Source organism: Spermophilus citellus, assembly GCF_964194105.1.
Source record: "Spermophilus citellus genome assembly, chromosome: 14".
NCBI lineage: Eukaryota > Metazoa > Chordata > Mammalia > Rodentia > Sciuridae > Spermophilus > Spermophilus citellus.
Genome location: NC_138194.1, coordinates 105,107,412 through 105,119,261, shown reverse-complemented (window position 1 = coordinate 105,119,261; position 11,850 = coordinate 105,107,412).

Sequence of the window (11,850 nt, the reverse complement as noted above, 5' to 3'; positions counted from 1 at the left end):
CATCCCCAGCCCCTAAATGTATACTTTTATGCATAAAGCATATTTTCCAGAAGTACTGCAGGTCATAATACCTAAACATGCAAAAATATTGATCTTAATAGCAGGACCAAACCAATATCGGCACATTCAGGCCAATATCCACATTTTACATTAATATTGAATAAATAATAAAGATATTGAAACAAACTAAGAAAAATAAAATCAGAATCCAATCATTTAATGATTATTTCCCTTACTGCATGATATATGCACGTGCAAACTGTCAGGTCAGTGGCGTGACTTAGGACAAAGCAGCCCATGTGGGAAAGAAACATCAATCAGGCGCCAATGGAAATGCCTGTCAATCAGTGGGATCTCCTGGCTAACGCCCGTCTTCTGGCCAATCCTGGAGTTCAGCCAGCTCCCCCCACCAACTCCAGCGGGACAAGGGACTCTAAAAACACCTTTTCCTGTCCCAAGCCCTTCCCTTCCTGCCTAAGCCACATAAAATTCCAGTCCAGTCGAGCCCCCACGCTGTTTCTCCTCAGACCCTTCTTCTGTCCCCTCTGTCAGTCTCCCGAGTTCCACTCAGGAGTGAGTCTCAAATAAAGCCTCCTTCAGTGGCCTTTTTTTTTCTGTAAATATTTATTTTTTAGTTGTAGTTGGAAACAACACCTTTATTTTACTTATTCATTTTTATGTGATGCTGAAGATGGAACCCAGGGTCCTGCACAAGCGAGGTGAGCGCTCTAGCGCTGAGCCACGACCCCAGCCCCCTTCAGTGGCCTTTTTAAATCTGCCTCCTTTGGTTGCTGCTCACCTTGCCTGATCTCATACAAAACTGAGGAAATACACTGACCCAGACCTTAGTAAACCTCATGAGGATTTTGATCTGTTACAATGGATAGAACCAGGATGGATTCCAGAAAGAACTAGGCACTGTTTTTCAGGATGGATGTTTGTATTATTATGAAAACAAAATGCCAAAAACAAGTATTGTAAGACCAATGTATGTCAATCCTGAGGGACCACCTATGTTCGTTTTCTTCAGCCAATACTTAGATTCAATGTGTCTCAGAGCATTTGATAACCTTGTGGTGACTATTGTAATCAACTGGGCAAAGCAAAGGAAGTAGTCCATTGGGACCTATCTATAAGAGAAACATAAATGTTTTAACCCAATTGTACCACATTGATTACATTGTGATTACAATTCTAGATTACATGGCTACCACATTAGTCTAAAACAGATGTAATTAGACTGTGGTCACCTTTGGTGCTTATGAAATGATTCAACAATCCACGGTGAGGAGTGACTTTTTTTTTTTCACGTCAGATAGGTAATGTGCCGATGTCATAACAAGGTTTAGAGGGAGGCACATCTCACACAAGAGCGTGAACACCCAATCATCACGCTTATGAACCGAAGGATCGAGGAGTGACTTTTGGACATGTGTGGAGTCCAGTCTTTGGCCAGCAGAATAGGTGATGCCTCTATATTAATTCATAACACCCACTTTGGGCATCCCCCAAGCATGGGCACTGTGAATCAAGGGGGTGGACTGTAAGGATGGCCTTAGGCCTGAGCCTAAACAACTGCATTTTAAAATAAAATTGTAGTCCTCACCAGGCAAGCCACGGATCCCTCCAATATGTCAATCAGGCATAGCCGGATGAAGCAAGTCACTTTCCACAACCCTGGTAAGAGTTAGGGTAAAGTCACATGTCATTTGTCTTAACCCTGGTAAGAGTCAGAGGTGTGATATCAGGGTGGAAATCACCAGACCATACGTCCGGACGAGAAGTCACTAAGAAACCTGGTAACAGCTGATAGAGACCCAAAGGGTGAACAGAAGCTCCCCAAATTTAGTGTAAATAATAGAGCAAAAGGACAGACATTCAGCCAGCTGACACTGATGCATACAGCCTGAGAGCCTGGTGAGGACCTGGACCTGGCCTCCCTACTTCTCATCTGCCTGGTCTTTTGCGTGGTCCTCACCACTCTCAAAACTCTACAGCGGCTTCTTGACTCTGGTGAGAAAAAGACGTCTCTTGTCTCTTTACGACCTGATCTGTCTCCTCAGCCAGCCGTCAACTCCACTATAATCTGAGTGAGTGTGCATCTGCTGGACTTAAGATCTAAAGACTTAAGACTTTAAATCTAGCACTTACGCTTAGCATACAGGGGAATGTCTGCAATAGGCCTGTCATGATTAAGTGTGTTTGCAGTGCTTAGAATTTAACATAGAATTGTTTGCTTTAGTGGATTATGTCTATTGCAGTGCCCAGCCTTCTTAAGGATTGTCATTCCTTGACTAAGAACCTATAGAGTGAATAAAATATTGAAAAGGGCAGAAATGCATGGACATTCTTGAACTCTCCCCTCCACTCAGATGTTGCACTCTTGCCCATTGCGACACTGTTTCCATTGAACACAAAACTGTGTCCCACTATGTCCCATGTGGCAGGGGTGCGAGTGACTGAGAGCCCAGCTGTGGGATGAGGAAGTCACAACTGATTGCGGTTAAAGTATTTTCCTTTTGTAAATGTTACTAAATGATGGGGGGGGGTGGCATTCACCTGTAGTCCCAGCTACTTGGGGGAGTAAGGCAGGAGGGTCACTTAAGCCCATAAGTTTAAGACCACTCTGGATAACGAAAAACCTATATCAAAAAAAATTTTTTTAAACTAAACTTAGGACCCTGCAAACACTTTGCTAGGGCCCCAACCTGGAAGGAATGGGTCCTTGTGACTTCCCAGTGAACCTGACCCTGGAGCTCCAATTCCCTAGGCAGCACAGACACATCCTGGCAGACAGTGTCTCACCTGGAAGGGATCCCACGCAGGACCTTGAACTTCTCGTGCCGTTCCATTGGGCTGCTGGGGGATTTGGGAAGACCAGGGCGTCCTGGAACTGCAGGGCCACTGCCCACAGCACAGGCTGAGAGGCAGATCTTTGGTGTGCAGCACTGTCCCTTGGAGGTAAGGTACTCAGGGATCTTGGAATGGAAGTGCTGGCAGAGGAACTTTAGGTAGGGTAGGTGGTAGTGAAGTCAGAATTTAAAAAGCAGGTGGTCAGTGTAGATAGAAAACTCTAGCCAGATTTAAGAAAACTGAACAAACTGGTTTGGGTCCAAAGGTTTGAAACTGTGCCTATGGGAAATTGAAATGTTAATGTTCCCAAAGTCTGGCTTAGACTGCCCATCTGAAACTTTGTTAATGAAGCAACTCCTGAGCGCCTCGGGCCTGCTAATTAATTCACCCTGGGCTCCCTTGCTGCCTGGATCCCTCCTCCCTGGCCCCTCCAGCCCGCTTGTTCCCACCTTTTGGCCATCTCACGGAGCATTTCCTGGGCCTAGTCACAAAGGCTGGGAGGAGAGATGAGGGGAAGAGAGTGGGAGAACAAGGAAGGTTAGGACCTAAAAAGGCAACACCCTCACTCTTGGGATACCAGGAGACCACTATGGCTCCCTTCTCTCTCCCGGGAGAAGTCTATGTGACCCCTTTTTTATGTGCCTGCCTCGGAGTGCTTCCCTAATACTGTACTTGAACACATGAAGAAGCAGAACTCGGCATTGCTAACCGGGGTATCAGTAGTGTGGGAAAGAGAAATCACGCCCCTGTCTAGGCACACAGGGTCTGGGGTTGTTGCCTCTGATGCTCCAGGCTGGGCAGCGGCCATGCGACTCTCAGGAGAGGGTGAGAGAATTGGGGTGATCCTTGGTCCTTGGGTGAAATACCTACAGAAACAGAGGTACAGCAAAACAGGAATGGTGAAGAGAGCAGGTTTATGAAGGGGAGGGAGAAGCAAGAGAAAGTAAGACGCACCCTGGAGGGGACAGGCCTGCAAGGGATGAGACACCCTGACACAAAGCCTTGGACTCTTGTGAGGTGGGATGTGGGGAGTTGACCGTGGCCCAAGACCTGGGGGGCGGGCAGGCAGCCATGGCTCTGCTGCGTGGTGCTTGTGCTGCCCCTGCACCTGTGCACTGAGTCATGTTGCCCTTCTGGCTTAATAGCACTAGTGGAGGGTCATCTCAAGGTTAGTGACCCTCAGGGCAGTAGGTGGGCACCCTCAGGGCAATTGGTGGGTGATCTTGAGAGCATGATGTGTGCAATTCCATTATGGAGAAGGGAGGTGGGCCCCTTTGTGGGGTGTACCTCACTATCTTACCTCTTAATAGTCTTCCATGGGGGGTTCTTCCATAGCCCACCCACACAAGGTGAGGGGGAGTTGATGTCCTGTGGTGTCACATGCTGGGTAGTGAGTGCCCCTCAGGGCCCCATCACAGCCACGCCCTTCTCACCTGCTTCTGCTTCCACTTATCTCTAGCCAACTACCTTTGCTAACTAGACCCACTACTAAAGTTTGGATCTGGAATGTCGCCTAAAGTCCCCTCTGTGGAAGGTGGTCTCAACTCGGTGCTGTCAGGAGGTGGCAGAACTTTGGGAGGTGGGGCCTGGTAGGAGGAATTTGGCTCTCTGGGGGTGCGCCCTTGAAGGAGGAAATTGGGACTCCAGCCCTTTCCTGTCTCTGCCTTTTACTTCCTGGTTGCCCTGTGCCTTTACCCCATGAGCCCACCATGATGGGCCGAGGCTCCAAAAGGTGAGCCAAAATAAGCCTCTCCTCCTTACCAGCTGATCATCTCAGTGGTGGAAAGGTGTTCACCTACCCACGCAGAGCCACTGTCCCTGTCACCAATGCTGCTCTGTTCATGAACCTCTGCACAGACACAGCTGTGACATATTTGTCTGCTAATCCAAAATCTGGACCCTTTAGAGGGAGTTACTTTTGCCTACTTCTGTTTCTGTTCAAGAGTCACACTAGCTGGGTCTGGTGGTGCGCACCTGTCATCCCAGCGACCCAGGAGGCTGAGGCAGGAGGATCATGAGTTCAAAGCCAGCCTCAGCAAAAAGCCAGGCACTCGGCAACTCAGCGAGACCCAGTCTCTAAATAAAATACAAAAAAAGGGCTGGGGATGAGGCTCAGTGGTTGAGTGCCCCTGAGTTCAATCCCTGGCACCAATAAATAAATAAATAAGAGTCACACTACCCTTTCTCTTTGCACATGTCATCATTTTGTTGTTGTTGTTGAAAACTGGTTATTTTGGATAATATCTTTTGGCAACTCCACATAATAATTAGGCAGTCCCCCTTGGGCATGTTGTGTTTTATTAGTTTAGCGGCCTGCCTGGCCCAACTCTGTGAAGTCCATCTCCCGCCATGCGCAGCTTCTGACAGCTCTGCTTGGTTTCCCCATAGCTATTATTATTATCATTATTATTTTTGGTACCAGAGATTGAACTCAGGGGCACTGGACCACTAGCCACATCCCCAGCCCTTTCTGTAGTTTACTTAGAGACAGGATCTCATTGAGTTGCTTAGTACCTCACAGTTGCTGAGGCTGCTTTGAACTTGTGACTCTCCTGAATATGAATGGGGGAAGCTTTGTGGAGTCTGACTGCTCATGAGAGAGCCATGCCACAGGGGCAGAGATGGAGGGAGAGGGCCACAAGCCAAGGACAGCTGGCACCATGCAGAAATGGAAGAGGCAGCGAAGGTAATATGGACCACTTCACCTTCTGCATGTAGCTCTGAGGCTTATTTCTAAAGGAGACATGTTTTTCTTTTCCTCATCTTCCTTTCCCCCTCCTTAACCTGGGGCCAGAAACAAGATCACCTAGAGTTATCTGTCCTCCACAGGAAGGAGATGTCCTGGAAGAAATAGAAAGTGACAATCTCCCAAATTAACAAGTGGATGTCAACACAGCACCAGGGTGTACTGTGACCCCGTCAGGGCACACCTGGATGTAGCCTTTGAAGAGAGTCTTCAAAAGCCCTGTTTTCCCTGCTGGGCAGAACCACAGCCTCTGGCAGGACCCCCCTGAGTTTCTCCTTTGCTAGCCAAGAAATAAACTTCTTTTTCCTTTTTCTCAAAACTGTGTCCTTGTTATTAAATTGGTGTGAATGGGGGGCTGGTGTTGTGGCTCCGTGGTGGAGTGCTCATCTAGCATGTGTGGGGCCCTGGGTTCCATCCTCAGCACCACATAAATGGAAAATAAAGACATTGTGTCCACCTAAAGCTAAAAGATAAATATTAAAAAAATAAAACAAAGGGCCGGAGGCCCTGACTCAGCGGTAGAGCGCTTGCCTAGCACGTGCAAGACCCTGGGTTCGATCCTCAGCACCACATATAAATAAATAAATAAAGGTGTGTGTCTGACCACAACTAAAAAAAAAAAAAAATATTAAAAAAATAAATAAATAATGTGAATCGGCACGAATGGCACTGGGAACAAGGACCGTTCAGGAATGGCTTCTCACTGGAGCGCCCAGAAGAAACCATTCTGCAAAGAAGTCCTTTGTCTCATGGACTCAACTTTGACATCAGGATTCCAGAACTCTAGGAGAATAAATCTCTGACGTTTTAAGTTTGTGGAGATTTCTAGAGCAGCGTGGGGAACATCACCTCAGGGATTTTCAGTGATGCTCTGTTGCCCCAGGAGGGTGCAGTCTGGTCTCACATGATCTCCCGGACACACAAGGGCTCATGTGCTTTAACTATATCCTTGTGGCTTTGGAACTTACATGTTTTTTCCCCCTACTCTTTTTTTCCCTGACCTTCTCCTCTCTGATCTTTTCCCTAATTTTCTCTCTGATCTTCTTTTTTTTAAAATAGTTTTTTAGTTGTTGACACACCTTTATTTTATTTATTTTTAATGCGGTGTTGAGAATCGAACCCAGTGCCTCACACATGCTGCGCAAGTGCACTTCCATGAGCCACAGCCTCAGCTCCCAGATCTTCTTTTCCCAGATCTTCCCCTTCCTGATCTCTCCTCCCTGATCTCATTTTCTCTGAATCACCTCTATAAAGCCACCCCCGCTCCGTTCCTGCTGATGGGCAGGAGTCCCCTGAGTTTCTCCTTTGATAGCTTTATAAACTTTCTTTTTTCCTTTTTCTCAAAACCAAGTCCTTGTAATGGGTTGGCACCAGGGACAAGGACTGAACTCTTAGCAACGAGTTCTCTGGCTGCCTGTTCCTTGTCGAGTGCCGTTCCTCTTGGGAGCTCCTGCTCCACACTGAGGTTCCCATTGTCTCTGGAAGTCCTCAGGCACTGCTTCTCCACACAGAGTTTCCAAATTAATCCAGCATCCCTGTCCCTCATCTCTTACTCTGGTGGCTTCTGGGGCACTGTGTGCGGGTCATTTCCTCCAGAGTCCTCTTTGCTCCTGCTCCATCAGGAGCTGAGTGGGTGTGGGCCTGTTCTGCTCAGCATGTCCCTCCCGAGTGCAGCAGCCTCTGTCTCACTGACAGCAGGGAAGAGACAAGCCCCAGGTACCTGCTGGCCTGGAACCAAGGCTTCATATATATTTTTGTTATTGTTTTGGCCCCAGGGCTTGAACCTAGGGGGCTTAACCCCTGAGCAACATCCCCAGTCCTTTTTTAAAAACATTTTTTAATATTTATTTTTTAGTTATTGGCAGACACAACATCTTTGTTGGTATGTGGTGCTGAGGATCCAACCTGGGCCGCACGCATGCCAGGTGAGTGCGCTACCGCTTGAGCCACATCCCCAGCCCCCCCAAGTCCTTTTTTATTTTTTATTTTTTGAGGCAGGGTGTCACTAAGTTGCTTAGGGCCTTGCAAAGTTGCTGAGGCTGACTTTGAACTCATAATCTTCCTGCTTCAGTCTCCCCATGTTAGAAATAAGGAGGTACCACAAGAAATTAAACACGTGCTGGAAAGTGGGTGGGCAGGGCAACCTTTCCTTCTGCAGAAGGGCTGCTATGGGACCTGGCCAGCAAGCACACCTGGGAAGGCAGTCCCCAGTTTATATCTCCAACCAACCACCAGACTTCCTATTCCTTACTTGGAGCTGCTGGGATTACAGGCTGGGCCACTTCACGCATCAAGCAGACAAAAAGGAAACAATATGAGATAAATAATCATCACAATATAAGAAATGGCAAAAAAATCAAAGCAGCTCCACAGATTGCATAAAAAAAGAAAGTCCATTATCTGATCTGAAACACAAATCAATTGTCACCCTTGCAGGTGACGAACCTGCCCTGAGAACCTTCTGTCCCCAGGCCCTAGTGTTCAGCTCAGGTGTGGCTCCTTGGTACCTGCTCCCTAGAGATTCTAGATGGACTCCCTCCCTCAGAGCACCTGCCACTATGTCCGTGTGACAGTGCCATGGCCTGCCACCCCTGCAACAAGCCCAGCCCTTTCTGTCTTTGTCTGTAGCCCCCTCCTCTGCTCCTCCTAATTTGCTCTTTGGCTCACCACTCTGTCAGATGCTAGGCAGCTCCTGCCGTCACTAAACAGGGAACACCCTTGCAGCACAGCTCCAATGGCTGCCCTCCCTGACTGAAACTGCCCAAGGCCAAGCCCAGTTGCCCAGTTCTTTGTCCTGCATGAACACTAGAAGTGTGTGGCCAGAGGCCAAGTGGGTGGGACAAGTGAGTGTGAACAGGTGGGCTAGGCTGGGACAAAGAAGCTTCCAGCTTCCAGAGGGCACTTCCTGGAGGAACCCAGAGGCCTGGACCAGTTTGGGCATCCCTGGTCATCCAGGCCACAAGGCCAGAAGCCAGAGGTAGGCAGAGCCCCAGGGCAAGTGGATGCACGGCTGGGCCTTGGCCCTGAAGCTCCGGAATGTGGGGGCAGGGCTGCCCACTGACCTCACAATGGTGGGTCTGCTGTCCTCGGCCAGGCTGCTGGCCGCCGGCCACCTCCCACAACGTGCTGCTGGGCATGTCCCTCCTCAGCAGCTATGAGGGCCTGCGGCAGGAGATCCAGCGGTTGGCACAGGAGAACGAGGAGCTGCGGCGGCTTGTGCAGCTCATCCAGGAGAACCAAGAGCTGAAGTTGGTCCTCAGGAACAGGGGCAGCAGCCTGGGCTTCTGCAGCTCAGGGTTCCTGGCAGAGGTGGCTGCCAGTCCCCGGGTGCCCAGGCGCAGAACCATCAAGTTCAAAGATGCTGAGAGAGGTGAGCAGCTGGCAGACCCACAGACTTCACTCCTTCAGCTCCTGCTGGGATTGAGAAGTCCAGCAAAAGACCTGCCCTTTGGAATGTAACACCTGGGAGCAGGTGGCGGGTGGAGGGAAGTGGGCAAGGCCGGGGTGGGAGTGGAATTCCAGTTCTTTCAGGAAGCAAGGAGCAGGTGGCATCCCTGAGAAAGTGACATTGGAGCAGACCTGGAGTGGAGTGAGAGCCAGGCAGCCAGCCAGTTCCAGGCCAAGGAACAGTCTGTACAAAGGTCTCGAGGTAGCAGCCAGCTGGCTGTGAGGCCAGTGTTCTGATGCAGAGGGCAGAGAAGACCAGGAGGACCTTACAGGCCACAGGAAGCCTGAGGACAGACTGTCCCTGGCCCCGTGTTCTCTGGGCTCCCTAAGTTGACAAAGGGTGGGAGACAGCCCTACACCTGGAGAAAAGGGCAGGGCAGGGCTATGCAGATGGCAGGCTCTAGACACCTATTTTGAAAGTTGAAGTCCAGGACTTCTGGCAATTCGAGAAAGAGGATGCAAGAACAACTTGGAAATTCAGCCCAGCTCTGAAAGTAGGGGAGTTGTCCCTGGAATAGGGGGCGATCCTGGGGCCTTGAGGGAAGGGTCTGGCCATTCAGAAGGGTGGACTCAAGTGGGCAGGGGGTGAATGCTGTCACGCCTGCCACCGTCTTTTGTCCCTGCTGTGGGATGTGGACATTACCAAAGGGAGTAGGTAACTACAGAGCAGAACCACCCAGCATACCAACACTCGGACAGAGATGAAAATGTGGTAAGGCAGGCAGCAAAATACCTCCCAGGGCCAGCAGATGTAGGAGGCTCTCAGGGGGGACCAAGCACTGGGCCTTCAGGCCTTTATCGTTCTGCTGTGGAGTGGGGTCAGGTGAAGGCTGGGAGTGAGCAGAAGTGGGAGATGGACACCTTGAGTAGTGGTATCCCCAGGAGGAGCAGAGCAGCTGGGGTGCTGCAGGGACAGAGCCCTTAGAGGACGAATTTGTGAGCTGACAGGAGTCAGCCCCTGGGGTGAAAACAGAAGAGAGGGTGCAGCTGAGGTGACACTTATTAGAAAGTGAGAGGGCTTGGAGTGCAGAACCCAGGTAGGCTTGAGTGCAAACATCAGGTAGAGATAGGTGTGGGTGGGGTTTTATTCTCTTTTGATAGATCCTGGACTGAGTTAGGAGGCAGAGATGGTGTTGGGGGGGTGGTGGAAATGAGAAGGTAGACAGTCCCTAGGGGCTTTTGGGGGTGGGCAGAATGATTATAATGGGAGGCCACCTCGAGGCTCAGGCTTCCGTGGGGGGTCCTGGACTGAAGTGGGACCACTGATTGCTTCCCACAGCTGTTCTGCATACGAAGGGGTGGGCTCCTACATCTTGATGGTGCTATGATGGTCTAGACCCCAGGCTGGGTACAGTGGGCTAGGAGTTTGGCAGTAGCACCGTGGTGGGGGAGGGGATACCTGCCACTTGGTGGGCAGTCATCTGGATGAGGCCAGCAGCCTCTATGGGGATTGGGTCCTAGGCACCTGCTGCAGGGTCCAATCCCTGTCTTTTGGGGAGCTGGTGACCACCTTGCTTGACCCAAGAAGGGCTGGGGTAGCCACATTCAGTGAAAGGGGGCCCAGGATGAGATAGGTCACATGAGCATCTCACAGTGTGTGTATGGGGGGGCAAGGTTAGAGGGCATGAGGTGGGGTCAGATGCTCTGAGGCTGTCTTTCTTGTGGCGACCTGGACAAGAGAGTAGATTCAGTTCCTTCTAAACCATGTCTCTTTCTGGCCCAGGTCTTCCCTTTAACCCCCTCACACAGATGAGGGCACCAGCCCAGATCCTGGTGTGCCCATGCACACCCTGACCACCTCTGTCCTGGCCTCTCAGGCCCAAACAGGCTTTGGGGGCCAGCAGGGCTCACAGGGGTGCAGGGGCTGGGGTGTGCCACCAGCTTGCCTGTCATCTGCTTGGCACACTGGGGAGGCCCATGGGTTCAGCTGACCTCTGGGGCCACCATCACAGGGCAGTACCATTCACCTCACTGACCGTTCTGCCTGCCTTGCATGGAGCTCCAGGCTCCTCCACTCCAGCTGTCATGCGCCCTCCGAGGGTGCTTTCTGGTGCTGGTCTGGAGTCTAGGCTCTGCCCTGCTTGCAGATGCCTGCTCCCACCCACCTCCAGCCAGGCCTACACAGTGGAGGCTGCTTTGAATCTGCCTCAACAAGTCTAGGAATGCAGGTGCAGCAGTACTGGCTCCCCACCCCAGGCCCTGCGTTCTTGGGGCTTAGACCACACCAGAGTAATAGCAAAGAACCAACGTAGGAAACCAGTCCTGACCTCTTTCTGCCCTCTTCATCTGTGGTTTTCTCTGCCTGGGAGCCTCCTCCACTCTTCTACCATCCCTCCACGGGTTGTGCCAACTGCACCCTGGAAATAGGTATCTTTTGCCCATGGGGGAACCACCTAGTCCTCACCATGAAAGCTACCTGGCCAAGGCGTGGGGGACGTCAGCTCCAGGTTGAAAGCTGGGTGGGGACAGGGTCTCATCCCAGGAGGGAGTGTCTACTCCAGGTGTACTGGGGTCTCCTGGTCTCCTCTGCGCTGTGGGGTTGGTCGTGGGGGGTGTGCACACGGGGGTGAGGGCGTTCCTGGCGGAGTCCCCTTTATCCCTCTCTCCTACCCACTCCTACTTTCACTAGCCCCACTCCCGGGCCGCCGGCACTAGGACACAGTCAGAGCAAACCCGGGTTATTGATTCTCTGGGGCAACCGGATTCCCTTGCTCCGAGATACCTGGAAGTGGGTGCCGTGGGCGTCCACATGTCGCGAGCCCAAGGCCTGCGTGGGAGTCTGGCGATCAGCAGAGCACAGGTGA